Here is a 13,905-nt window from a genome sequence, read left to right as displayed (position 1 = left end):
CCTGCGCTCCCCTCATCTCCTCCCTGACATCTGGGAGCTATCTACTCTCTTCTGTATCCTCGTTCCATCACTCCCTGTAGCAGTTCACTGCACTCATTACCACCAACATTTATATATGCCTAACTTTTCCTATTAGAAGAAAACATACACCATCAAGACCATATCCCAAATTTCTTGAAAAAATTCATTTCACCTGCCGTCTCCACCCCCTCACCTTCTCAATTCTTCCTGAAGAATTATGCCCGTAACCTCCACTAAAAATGCTTCCTCCGAAACTACCCAAAAGCTTTCTCAAACAGACAACTTGTAGCCCTCAATTTATTTGACCTTTCAGCAGGACTCACTCTTGTTGGCTAGTCCCTCTTTTACAACATTCTTCCCTTGGGTTCCGTCAGGTCTCATTCTTCTGATTTTCCTCCTGCTTCTCAGGTTTATTCTTGTTCTCCCTGTCAGCATCTCTTCTTCTTCCCTAAAAGTTGATCTTTCTCGTGGACAGGACAGGCCCTCTGCTCTTCCCACATAACTCTGTCCCTGGATAATCTCGCTGACCACACACAGCCCCATTCAATTACCATCCATCTAACGACAACCCCACTCAGATGCTCCACAGGCCTCTCAAACGCAACGTAAAACCACACTCCTGGATTTCTGGTCTGGCAGGTAAGAAGTTTGGAAGTCACCACTCCATTCTCACAAGTAACAAACTGGAAAATCAACAACTTTTCTTAGATCTGTTAGAGAAGTGAGGTCACAGGGCAAATCGCTGCCCCCCACATTGAGAGAACAACAGAGAATGCAGAGACCACAACCCACCATGAGAGTCAGCGTCAGGGAAGGGAAACCGGAACTATCATGGACGAACTGCTGGAGGCTCGGTGTGGGCAAGTCTGAGGGATGAAAGCTCCGGGGAGACCCAGGCATTGGGGGGCCCCCACTCTTCTAAATGTTTCACCTCCTGAAGTTCCACCAGGTCCTCACAGTGAGTATTAAAGGAAAATCGTTAAGCGCTTTTGGCAAGGGGAGGACAAAGGAAACCATTAGGAAAAACTCAAGAGTATTCTGTTCTTCACAAGGTCTCGCCTCAGGAGAAACTGTTAAACCAAAGCCTAACTTGCTAGGGTTTTATCAGAGTGTAACTGACCTTGGGGAGGGAAACATCCAACTGCAGCTGGCTCTAGCCGCCCACATGGGGAAAGGAAACACCAAACTCCAGCCCACTCTGGCCATCCTGTCCCACCTAAGGTTTCGGGGACTGAGAAGTACACGAGTAGTATACCAGCAATGAAGTAGTGAAATTAAAAATATGATTTATGGGCCGGCCCCGTGGCTCAGGTGGTTAGAGCTCCGTGCTCCTAACTCCAAAGGCTGCCGGTTCGATTCCGAAATGGGCCAGTGGGCTCTCAACCACAAGGTTGCCAGTTCAACTCCTCGAGTCCCACAAGGGATGGTGGGCTCTGCCCCCTGCAACTAAGATTGAACACGGCACCTGGAGCTGAGCTGCGCCCTCCACAACTAAGACTGAAAGGACAACTTGACTTGGAAAAAAGTCCTGGAAGTGCACACTGTTCCCCAATTAAAAAAAAAAAAACGATTTATAATAGCATCCAAAAATGAAATACTTAGGTATAAATATAACAAAATATGGATAAGATCTACATAAGGAAAACTACAAAACTTTGATGAAAAAAACCAAAGAAAAACTAAATAAATGGAGAGATATTAACAGATAGGAAGACTCAATATTGCCAAGATGTCAGTTCTTCCCAACTGATCTATAGACTCAATGCAATCCCAGCAAGTTGTTTGGTAGATATAAGCAAACTGACTCTAACGTTTAAATGGAGAGGCAAAGACCCATCATAACCAACCCAATACAGAAGGAGAAGAACAAAATTGGAAAACTGACACTACCCAACTTCAAGACTTACTGGAAAGCCACCGTAATCAAGACGGTGTGGTATTAGTAAAAGAATAGACAAATAGATCAATGGAACAGAGGAGAGAGCCCAGAAATAGACCCACATAAATGGAGTCAACTGACCTTTAACAAAGGAGCAAAGGCAATACAATGGAGCAACATCGTTTAACAAATGGTGTTAGAACAACTAGACAGCCACATGCCCCAAGAAGGAATCTAAACACAGCCCTTACACTCTACACAAAAATCAACCAGGGAGTCTATGGGCAATCTCTGCACTTGCTGCTCAGTTCTGCTCTGCACCTAAAACTGCTTTAAAAAAGAAAATCTATTTAAAAAAACAACAACTATACTCATCATCTTCCCCACCCTAGCCCACCCCACAAATTAAAAAACTGACCTTTTGAGGATTCTTGGTTTCAAACAACAAAATTCACTCAGGCTTATTCAAGCAGAAAGGAAATTTTATTAAAAGAATGCAACTAACCTGACTACTTCCGTTTTGCCCCACTCCGGTCCTCCCTCTCCATGCTGAGATGCAGCCCTGAAAACCCTGTAATAGATGCCATTTGCTCTTAGGACAAAGTGTAGACCCTTGTGGGCTGCTGCGAGTGCCCTGCCCACATCCCCTTGGCCCACCCTGAACACCACCTACAGCTGTTCCCATACATGCAATGGCTCGAGGTCCCTGACCCCCTTGAGGGCGCTCTGAGGAGCAAGAGCTGCCCCACCCACACCCACCCCTGCCCCGCAATCTCAACCAATGAGGGACGAAGGTGCTGGATCAAAGCACCTTGGTCCTCAGGCCAACGTGACCACCCACAGGCAAGGCCCACCCGTCTCTCAGGGGTGTCCAGTGACACTGAGCTTCAGCTGCCCAAGCAGTGCCCTGCTGGTTGACAGCCGTCACGGGCTTTCTTCCCTTCTCTATCTAACTTCCCCATTCCTTCAGCATGCTTCCCAGAACCACCTTCCACCCAACCCTTGCCTCAGTTGCTGCTTTTGGGGTATCCCCACCTAGGATAGTCCCCTTATGTGATCTGCAATTCCCCTCATCCTCGGCCCCTCTTCCTTTTCCAACATTAGCCTTTGCCGTTTCCCAGAGTGCACTGTGTTCTCCTGGTGCACGGAATTTCTTTCAGCTCCTTCGTGCTCTCTCTCCTCCAGGCCTTTGCACATAACTATCTTTCTACTATCTTTCTCCTCTCAGAACACTCTGTAGCCTACGCTTCATCTGACTAACTCCCCTTCAACCCTGGTATATCTGCTTCGATGTCCCTTCCTTCAGGAAGCCTCCCTGAATCCCAAGGCCAGGTTTTGTGTTCCTTCTATCTGTTCTCCAGGCATCCAAAATACAGGACATGCCATTTTGTAAAAGTTGCCTAAATTCTCTGCCTCCACCCATGGTCTCTAGGTTTCAGGAGGGTAGAGACCATCTCCTTTTTGTTTATTCCTGCACCAGGACCATCTAGCACAGTACCAGACACAAAGGAAAACTTTATGACTAGTCTCGGCACATGACAGGTGCCAAAAATATGCGTGGAAATGAAAAGGGAAGAAGAACTGAAACAGTGCTGGAAAGAAGTCATAGCAGAACTTAGCCAAACGGGCAGGACAGATCAGAGAAGCAGCTTGAGATGATACAGTTCAACTTCCTTCTGGGTGCCACCCGAGTCGCTCTGTGGAACACAGAATGGACCCACCTCCAACTCCAGAAATCATGGAGCTAGCTTTCAATAACTAGGACACAAACCACAGAGGTTTGTGGATAGTGTCGCTGTCAAAATAGTTCATGATTTAGAGTTAGCCTTAATTATTTAGCAGCAAGTACTCAAAGTGTAATAATAAATGTATGTAGTTTGGCAACAGAACAGACAGGTATCAGAGTCCAACAGCACAGTAAGTCCCATCAGGTCTGGCAGCTCTCCTTTAAGTGGTGACTCAGGGACTTCCAGTAAACTGGGGGTGGGGGGGAGGAAAGGAGGGAGGACAGAGCGTGAAGGAGCTCACATCTGATACCTCCCCACCTTAGCCCTGAAGTAACAGTCCCTTCCATGTCCATCCCTTTGTGGGGACTCGTCACACGGCCCCACCAGGCTAGGCTGCGAGGTGGGGAGTGGGCTTCTGCTTCCCAACTGCCCTACACCGTGGAAGGGCAGCACGGATCTCTGGTGGTCAGCTAGCTGCCTCTGCCACCCTGCCATCGATGTTCTTTTAGGAAACAAGTGATCGCTGAAGAAGTGGGATTCCTGATTAGTATAGCGACGATACCTTCATCGTATCGAGTGGAGATGGAGTCAAAGATGGATTGACTAGTTTCTCTCACAGGGACCTTTGCGATATTCTCTGCCCTCATTGGACTTCCTGCCTCCGATTTCCCCCTGCTTCACTCTCCCTCCACTTCCAGCTGATGATAGCGTTCGCTTTTAGAACAACTGCTCTAAAGTCAAATCCGTTCCTCTGAAATCACATCAGTTGCTCTGTCTTTCGTACCTTTCGGACGGAGTGGACATTCCTCGGCGTGGCATCGAGGGCCCACCAAGCTCTGGCTCCGGCCCACCTCTCCAACCTCATCTCCTGCCATCCCTGTCCCACTCTGCGCTTCAAGTTACCTGCCGCTCCCGAAAGCCTCAGGCTGCTTCGTGCCTGTGCACATGCCACGCCTCTATCTCAAATGCCCTCCCCCCTGCCCCTGGGGAACACGGATCTCCTTCAGGGTTCAGCTCAAGTCTCTCTTTCTCTGTGAAGCTTTCTCTGAATCCGCCTGCCCACCCCCACCATTTTCTTCTTGGAGCCATCACTTTTCTTGGTACATACGAGGTGTGATCAAAAAATGCAGTGAATATTTAAATTTTTAAAAAATTATTACAGTAAAAGACACATTGCCATTAATCCCCCTCAAAATACTCCCCCTCACTTTAAACACATTTATTCCATTGTTCTTGCCACTTTCTGAAGCAGTTTTGGAAGTCCTCTTTCCTGAGTGTCTTTAGTTGTGCTGTCGTGGCTGCCTCGATGTCCTGAATCATTTTGACTCTGGGGAAGAGCCAGAAGTCGCATGGTGCCAGATCCAGAGAATAAGGTGGATGAGGACACACCATGATGTTTTTGTTGCACAGAAACTGCCATATACCAGAAGCGATGTGTGACACGGAGCATTGTTATGATGGAGGATGACTTCCAGAACTGCTTCAGAGAGTGGCAAGAACGATGGGACAAGTGTGTTTGAAGCGAGGGGGAGTATTTTGAGGGGGATTAATGGCAATGTGTCTTTTACTATAATACATTTTTATTTAAATATTCATCGTATTTTTTATCATACTTCGTATATTGATTACTACGCTATATTACAATCACTTGTTTATGCATCTGCCTTACCTATTAGAATGTGAACACCCTAAGTTCACGGACCAAGTCTTTGCATCACTGTGTTTTCAGAGAGGGATATAATATCCACTAGCTACTGGGAACTCAGTAAATGCTTGATGAAAGAATTAGTGCGTGTATGTACATGTGAAAGAATCAAGTCATGCAGAGTGCATCTCAACTAGTGACATTCTTTTGTTGCTTATGGAAGCCAACAGATGGAGATAATATTTCCAAGCTAATATATATGCCTCTGGGGCCTCTAATTTCAAGGCAGCTCATGACTAGAAAATTCATGAACAATTTCATCCTGATTTCAGATTCCGCTGGGGAGTCAAAACAATATTTTCTCATTTCTGCGGATCCTTTTATATAGACTCATAACTTTAAACCTAACATGCAAAACTAATTCCAATACCCAGAAGGAACAGCACGCAGGAGCGAGTTCCTACACACTGAGAAACCAACACAACAGAGGATTTATGCCAAAATTAAACAACTTTCTACGGATGAAGATGGGTTCAAATTTTGCTTAATTTTTTACCCTCTTTTTCTAAGAAGAACCAAATAAAAATAGGTGAGCCGGTTTTATTAAAGAACTTTGTAAGAAAAACAAAAGTTGACTATCCATACTTTTTCTCAGTTAAATTGTCAATAATTTATACCAAAAGTTAAAGTTCTTTAAGTATCAGAAGATTGCAACTGAATAAGACCTTTCCTAGGCTGCCTATTAAACTTTGATCTAAATCATACATGGTAATTTCAGTGATTGAATTTAACTACATATTCACAGTTCCATCCTTCATGGCTCAGGACTATTGATTTGATTAACCAGGAAGATGGCAGGAAATCACAGTGACTGAGATGCAATGTGCACCAGGGACTGTGTTAGATGCTTTATACATCCATCGTGCGTAACCGTAAGCCCCGGACAGGTTCCCGACTGCCCACACCTGAACTCCCTCCACCCCTCGAAGCATCCGCTCTTTGATGAGTCTGCCTCCCTCTGACAGGCTGGGAAACCAGGTGCTCACTTTCCAGACTCCCGTGAATCAGGAAGTTAGCAGGAGGCCTGGGCCACCTGTCAAGCACACCGATCCAGGTTTGAATCAAAGGCTGGTGACCCAGAGAAGCCGGAACTATGGAGAATCTCTGCTACTTAAATTCTTACTTGTGGTCGCATGGAATAAAGAATCCACGGAAGGGAAGATCTGCGGGACAAAGCAGAGCAGACCGAGACAACAGCATGGGGAACGCCATACTCCACGGACCGGAAGGCGATGGCTTCTTCTAGCGTCCCTGGGCAGAGTAAAGAAAGACAACAGTAAGCTTAAATTCTGACACTACCCGCACAGCATGGACTGGAATCCAAAGCTTTGTGTAACTTAAAAAAATAAAGCTCTCTTACGTATCTTTTACCACAATAAAAAAATGTTTAAAAACAATACAGATAAAACTCTTATCTCTTCAGGCCACAAGACTGAGAGAGTCAGAAAAACAACAGAAAGTTTGTTCTGTGAGTCACCAAATTATATATATCCGCCTTGCAAGATCTTTTGTGTGCGATTCAACGCACTAAACAGAAGAATGTAACCCCAAGTACGGGAATTGGGAAATAAGGTGGTATATGGCCGACCCAGAGCCCTCAGAAACCTCTCCCTGAGCCCTCACCCTCCAAAGCTGCCACGGCTCCTTGTCCCCTGAGACTCCTTCAGCGTCCCCTGATGACCCCACGACCTGAGGGAGGCCCTGTGCAAGGGGGACCCAGTTCATCTCGCACTCGACCCACCGCAGATCTCGGCCTGGCCCGCAGAGCCCAGCGCAGGTGAGACTCCTGACGCCACTGGGACAGGCTTTGTGCTGCCTATGGTGTTTAGAGATCATTGATCCTGAATATCCAGAGGAAATAGGGGTGCTGCCTAAACGAGGCTGGGAAGAGGGGATCCTTGGGGTAACTCCTAGCACTGCCGTGTCCAGTGGCCAGAATAAAGATACAGAGAAGACTGCCAGAGCTTGGGTCCCCAGGAGCGGAGATTGGGGTCAGACCACTGGATGAAGAACGTCTGCCCGCCAAGATGAAAGGAAGGGGAATGAAGGAGGGAAGTCAGTAACACTTCCTCGTGGCCTGATGCAGAAGCGGCATACAGCAGCTGTCCATACTGTCGTTCTTGCGATGTTATATATGTAAATACGTATTTAAGCTACTTTTCTCTTTCTCTCTTTTATGGAGGGTAGGCCGGTGACAACTACCTTTACAATTCAGTGAGACGGAACGGATATCATCTAGAGATCCTGAATTTGGCAATGAACACAGTAACTGATGGAAGTGTTGTATACTCCTTGGGGAAGGGATGACGGCACTTAAATTACACAAATTATGGCTGCATTACATCATGCCAGAGGAATTTTCTCTTTTGCAAGTATAAATATAGGAAAAGGGAGATAGGTCAATGTTGGACCACCAAAAGGGTGGACTGCAGATCTTTTTTTTGGGGGTGGGGGTGGGGTTGCTACCTGGCATCTGGTCTTTCTATGTTTGGAAACCTTCCAGTCTGAGGAGTTTCGGTGGATGGGAAGAGCCCGCCCTTCACTACTGAAGCTGAAATACCACTTACTTGCTTTCCCAGATTCCTTTGCTGCTAGGGAACAGCAGGTGACCTGAGTCCTCCAAGCTGACACATCTTGCCCCAAACACTGGATTGGAAGGTAGTGACGCTGAAAAGCAGAGACTGCAAAGAATACACCGAATCCCTGGCAGGGCAGGCGGACAGCAATCTGAGGGCAGCGCTGCCAGCTAACATCAGTGCCCAGTGTCGGCGGCGTCAGTGTCCGGTCACAGGGCATCGCTGCCTCCACCAGACCAGCTATGTAACAAAATTCCCCCGTGGTCCTGGCAGCTGCTGGGCCACCTTTGTTCCTGTGCATTTTTTTCTCCTGAGATTCCACACGCTGTCCCATACCCTTTCAGGAAAATCCTTTATTGCTTCAGTGTGCAATTAAATGCATGGTTGGTTTCTGATGTTATAAACTAAGAACCCTGACTGATACAGGTGGATTTTATCCCCTTTCCCCGCTATGGAAATTGCAACTTTAGAGAAGTGCAGTGACCACAAAAGAAGACCTAACCACGGAGTGACAGGGCTGGGTTCGGACCCCGGCCTGCCTGTCCCTCTGTGTTCCTTCCACGCCAGCAGACAGCAGTATCCAGGCTGAAATGATTCCCTCCCTGAAGGAAAACTGCTCAAATCAAAGGTGTTGTTAAATTAATGAAGAGGAAACACACACAACATATTAACGGGACATGAGGAAAAATCAGTTTTTCCCCAGAACGTTTCCCAAATTCTGCCTATCAGAATCGGCCACCAGAGTGGAAAGCGCTGGAATGTGACACTTCCATCCTCTTCAATACAAAACCTGTTTCCTTTCTCTGCCAGAACATGCCAGGAAAAAACAACCTTCCAAAAAATGTGCCTAAGAAAACAAAGAAAAAGTCAAAGGACAGTATCTTTTTTTTCCTCCTGTTAGAAAGTGGAAACAATCTTTTGAATAATTAATTGACTAAAGGGACGCAGGTCCAGGGAGACTCGGGTTCCTGTCTATCTCCAAACAATTGCGGGTGGTGCACAAACTCCAAATCAACAAGCCCAGCCCTTGCAGAGGAACACGGAGCTGGCTCCATACTGTTTCTGATCAGAACAACACCCTGCCTCTTCCTCAGGTCTCGGGACGGGTCATGTCTTGGCAGAGTGGGCACCCATGACGCTTACAGAATGAATACATCTTCCCCATTCCTATACTAAGAGCTCAGAGCCATCTAACCTGGAGTTCAGATCCTAAGTATACGGAGGACCTGAAAAATAGAAATTATTTTCCTCTTGCTGGAGGCTGGAGTGTCTTTTTCCATTCACTTTTGCTAGTGCCCCGAGTTCCATTCCCTAATGTTCTCACTGCTGAAGAAGATGAGCTGGGAGCAAATCAAGCAGGACCAACAGGGCCAGACTTTCTATCAGAAGAATCCCTAGAAAAGCCCTGAATTACCTGAGGCGGGGACAAAAAGCTCTGGCCAAGAAAGGAGGGTGTTTTCAGCCATCGATGCCTGATCCCACAGAATATGAACTAATAGAATCAGACTTCCTGTTTTCTTACCCCTGACCTGAAAAGAAAGGCCAGACCTAGCATTCTCTGGGTCTGGATTCCGCTCTACCTACTCTGGGAAACCATTTATGTCACGTCAATATTTTCATCCCCTCCAGGATCAATAAACCTAAGACCGACCTGGTACCACACGCTCCTACTCCTGTTTCTTGCCTTTAAGTAAGATCGTTACCCGGGGGCATAGGCAGGCAGAATAATGCCTTCCTTCCCCCGCCCCATCCTAATCTCTGGAATCTATGACTATGTTATTTTACATGACAACAGAGACGCAGATGTGATTAAGGTCAAGGACCTTAAACAGGGAGAGTATCCCGGATTATCTGGGTGGAGCTAATCTTGATCACCACAGCGCTTTAGGGCAGAGAAACTTTCCTGCTGGGTTAGAGAGAAGGGAAGGCAGAAGCAGCAGCGCTTGCAAGGGTGAGGGGGACTCAACCTACCACTGCCGGCTTTGAAGATGGAGGAAGCCCCCCCCCAGTCAAGGCGTGTGGGTGACCTCTAGAACAGCCCTCAGTGACAGCCACCAAGGTATCGGGCATCGCAGTCCTACAACAGCAAGGAACTCAATTCTGCCAACGACCCAAATGGGCAAGGAAACAGGTCCTCCCAGAACCTCCAGAAAGGGACGCTGGCTGTGGACACCTGCATTGTAGCGCCCATGGAACCTTAAGATAATACATTTGTGTTGGTTAGGCCTCCAAGTTCCTGGTAATTCGTGAGGACAACAATGGGAAACAAATACACGACACAAGCCTCCAGCGGAGAGATTACTGTTCTCTGCCTGTGCAAGTCCACTTTAGAAACAAGCGCACCCACAGGCCAAAAGGGGGCCTGCCTTTTGTTGTTGCTATGGTTTGTTTGCTGTCTCCTTTGTTTTCCTGACCAGCTCTAAAAGCCCCTGAGACTGGAGTGCCACTAGCATCCCATCCTGTGTGGAATTTCTCCCGAAGGAGGGGCCGCTGGGCTGTGGCTGTGGGCAGGTCAGCCTCTGAGCTAATAAAGAGGGCGGCTTCTCCTCTGCGCATCCCAGGACGGTGGAGCTGGTTGGAGCCTCAGGTCATCCAGTCCAGTCTTACTGAGTAAAGGAAAGATGCCCAGAGAGTTAAAATGCCTTCCTGGGAACACACAGCCAGCTGTTTCAGAGCTGGGACTCTACACCTGGGCTCTGGGCTTCCAGGTCAGGATCTGGTTTCCATCCCACAGGTGGCCCCCAGCCCGGGATGTGCAAACAACCACCCGGGGGGACTTTTAAAAGAAACACTGATGCCAGGCCCTCAGCCCCACAGATTCTGATTCAATTGGTCTGGGGTGGGGCCCGAATCAGAATTGCTTTTCATAAGCTCCCCTATTCCACGGTGCTTTACCGCAGGCCTCTGAACTTTGACCCGTTCTCACCACACGCTGAATTCTCCTGAAAGGTCCAGATTATTGGTTAACGTCCAATATGATGGAGACCAACACCACTTTAATTCCTGGTCACTGTAGGCTTTATCTGATGCAAAGTAAAATCAGAATATTTAACTGAATGTCCACATGTTCTCCCCTAAAAGAAGTTCTCTTTTTCCCTGTGCTTGTGAGAGAAAACCTTCTGCCAAGTAGTGTTTCTGACATCTGACTCCATTTCCTGCCCCAGGGCCTGTGCTATCAGTGGTTCTATTTCCTCTCCAAGCTGCAGGGGACCAAAGTCCCTCCCCGAAGCTCAATGCCAAGGTGGACAGCCCTCTACCTGATGCTCCCCATCTGGCTGCCTGCACCCCCCTTGGCCCACGCGGCCTTCCTCCCCGGAAGGTCTGCCCCTGAAACCACGCGAGGGGGAGGTTGCTGGTGTCCGCCACAGCGGCCGTTGTGCACAGAAAAACACTATTTGCAGGTGCTTTGATTTTTAAGGTTAACATCCGGTTTATTCAATTGAAAAGCCTCGTATTTCTACTCTCCATCTTCATATTCTAGTCATTACTCCAGCAAAATTCAACAATCACTTTTAAGGAGTGCCTTCCAGAAATTAATGAAATGCCCATACATATTTTAAAACTGACTTTGTAGAGTTAGTATATTTTCTTTTTTTTTTTTTCCCTTCTGACGAATGAGACCTTCCATTTGGCGCTCAAGTGACTGCCATGTCAACGTCCGTTCATCAGCCCCTCCCCAGATGATGGAATTACACTGGACACCCTTGCACTTTATCGCATGAATTGAGCGGCCTGCATTCTGCATTCTTCCCATCTTCTCCTTGCCCGGCAGGGCCCATCACTCATACATTTTTAACTAGCCCTCGTTGGATTCTACATGGCTCTCCCCGTTTTATCTGGCGCCCCAACCCCTAGCCTCTGTGCTACTGACCCTCCCACTCTGTGCTAATAGCACCCCACACCAACGCCTGGCTTGTCCCGTTTCCGACCCTCCTCGGCCTGTCCCGACATCCCTGCACAAAGTTCTAGTGCTGAGACGACCTGACCTCCAGGCTGTTGCTCCTGTCTTTTCCCTTCCTGAATGCCCCCGACCTGTCCTCTCCCTGTCCCTCAAGGCCCATCTCAAATGCCACTGTCCCTCACTACAGCCCACGCTGATTTCGCTCTTCTGCACAGATTCTTCTGTGCATCAGATTACTGCCGGGTATGTTTTCCTTTTTTGTTTAATCTTCTCTCACCTAGATTAGAAACTCCTAGAAGGCTAGGGCTGTTTTCGCGTGTTTCCCTGTCTAGCATAATGCTGTGGGCACGTCAGCTTCCTAAGACCCAATTAGACTGAGAGGTTGACCTCTCCTAGCGTGTCATTCCTAGAGGGTATGTGTACCCGACACGCCATGGGCGTCAAGGACAGTTGAGCAATATTAATCCACAGGATGGCACACCCTATCAGGAGACGGCACGTACCCTGCTTCTCAGCCTGCTGAGGCACATTTCCTGACTTCAACCAGCTAGTAAATTCCAGCGGAGTCACAGCTGGGACAGATTTTCCATGCTGAAATGACGATGCCTCCTGTGGTTCAAACACTTCTAGCTGAAAAACATCCTCCCTGCGAAGCCGTATTTAGGGCAGGAGCAGAAACCTTATCTTAAGAATCATCTTGTCTTGATCCTGTGTTGCTTTATCTCCTCGGGGCCTGCCCGACTGGGGCCAGGACGTGGGGCTGGAGGGCTTGGTCATGCCCTGAAACGCTTTGTCAATGAAAAGCCCCTGAAGCATGACCCCCTCCTATAAAGCTCCACACCCCTCTGCTCGGGGAGGTTATGGTCTTTTCCCTCTGCTCTAGCCTGGCCTCCCGCAGCTCAAACACGACAAATCGATTCTAACAGACCAATCTTGGTCTCCGTGACTCATTCCTCCAGCTGTGCCTAACACACCCGTGTACTTAACTCCCACTAAAAGGAAAACGCTGAATAATATGTCTCAGTATGCCTTACTTGTGGACAGTGGGTAGGTGCAAAGAGACAGGATGGAGGAAGCAGCAGCTCACCCAAGCCTTTGGCTGGCTGTAGTCGTGTCAAGACTTCACAGGAAAACAGATTTTACTTTTGTCAGAATGGAGGTTGCAGTTTCTTAGTATATGTGGAAGAGCAAAGGTATCTCTAGCTCCCTCTACCCAGAGGAAGGAAATAAGAGCAAACGTCCACGCGACAAATGAACTAAGCGTACAACTGCACCCAGACCTGAGAGTTTCTGGTTTACTGCAGGAACCAAGGGAGTCTCCCAACTCAGCCAATGGTCTGGCCAGCGGTTTTAATCGAAAGCTGTTGCCCTCTCCCCACCCATACCCCTGGGTATGACTCATCACCTGTCCTCCAGGCCAAGTGTTTTACAAAATACTCTTCATCACCATGGCAACAGCCCAGCATCTGCCCTCACTTGGGTGTGGTCAGACTAAGTACTACAGCTTTTATTATTTATTTTTTTTTGGTATCTGTTTGACTAGTTATAAATTTGAAACATTACTCACAGGAAGAGGTCACTTGGCACTAACAAAGCTGCCACATAGCCCTGCAAAAAGCAAAGAGAAAACAGCGAGATGCAAAATGGCACAATTAACTTTTTGTTAACAGCTACTATTTGGTATATGTCTCTGCTGTGATTTACAGACAACACTGAACCACCTGAGGATGGATGATGGGAAACAAAAATCATGATAAAATTATGAGGCACTCTTAAGCCTCACAGCATCACTTATTATTATTCCCATTTTACAGAGGAAGAAACTGAGACACCCAGAGCTTAAGGCTACACAACTGGTAAGTAATAGGTCAGGATTCAAAATCAGGCGGTCTGATTGCAAGCACCCACTCTCCCGACACTCCATCCGATCACCTCAGGTTTTAGGAGAAGAAGATCCTCACAGGTTGTCTGGTTGGGTTTTTGTTTGTTTGCTTTTGCCAACTGAGGTTAAATCATACCAAGGCTTTAAAGACTGAACACGATGGATTTCTAATGTGAGTTAACAGCTAACTGAGCAAACCCTGAAGAGCAATGAA

The 13,905-nt window shown here is 47.5% G+C and overlaps 1 long non-coding RNA gene across 5 annotated transcripts in view; it reads right to left on the bottom strand.

Annotated features, from left to right (window-relative positions):
- The window catches only part of LOC109451576 (uncharacterized), a 420,408-nt gene that overhangs the window by 312,399 nt on the left and 94,104 nt on the right, over window positions 1–13,905 (bottom strand). For all 5 annotated transcript variants that reach the window (XR_012491873.1, XR_012491871.1, XR_012491872.1 and 2 more), the window contains one exon: window positions 6,456–6,583. This is a non-coding gene — a long non-coding RNA (uncharacterized LOC109451576). The remainder of the gene's footprint in view (window positions 1–6,455; window positions 6,584–13,905) is intronic.

The sequence above is a fragment of the Rhinolophus sinicus genome, linkage group LG14, assembly GCF_036562045.2.
Source record: "Rhinolophus sinicus isolate RSC01 linkage group LG14, ASM3656204v1, whole genome shotgun sequence".
NCBI classification, from domain to species: Eukaryota; Metazoa; Chordata; class Mammalia; order Chiroptera; family Rhinolophidae; genus Rhinolophus; species Rhinolophus sinicus.
Note: the sequence above shows the minus strand (reverse complement) of the source record. Positions and strands in the feature narration are given on the sequence as shown.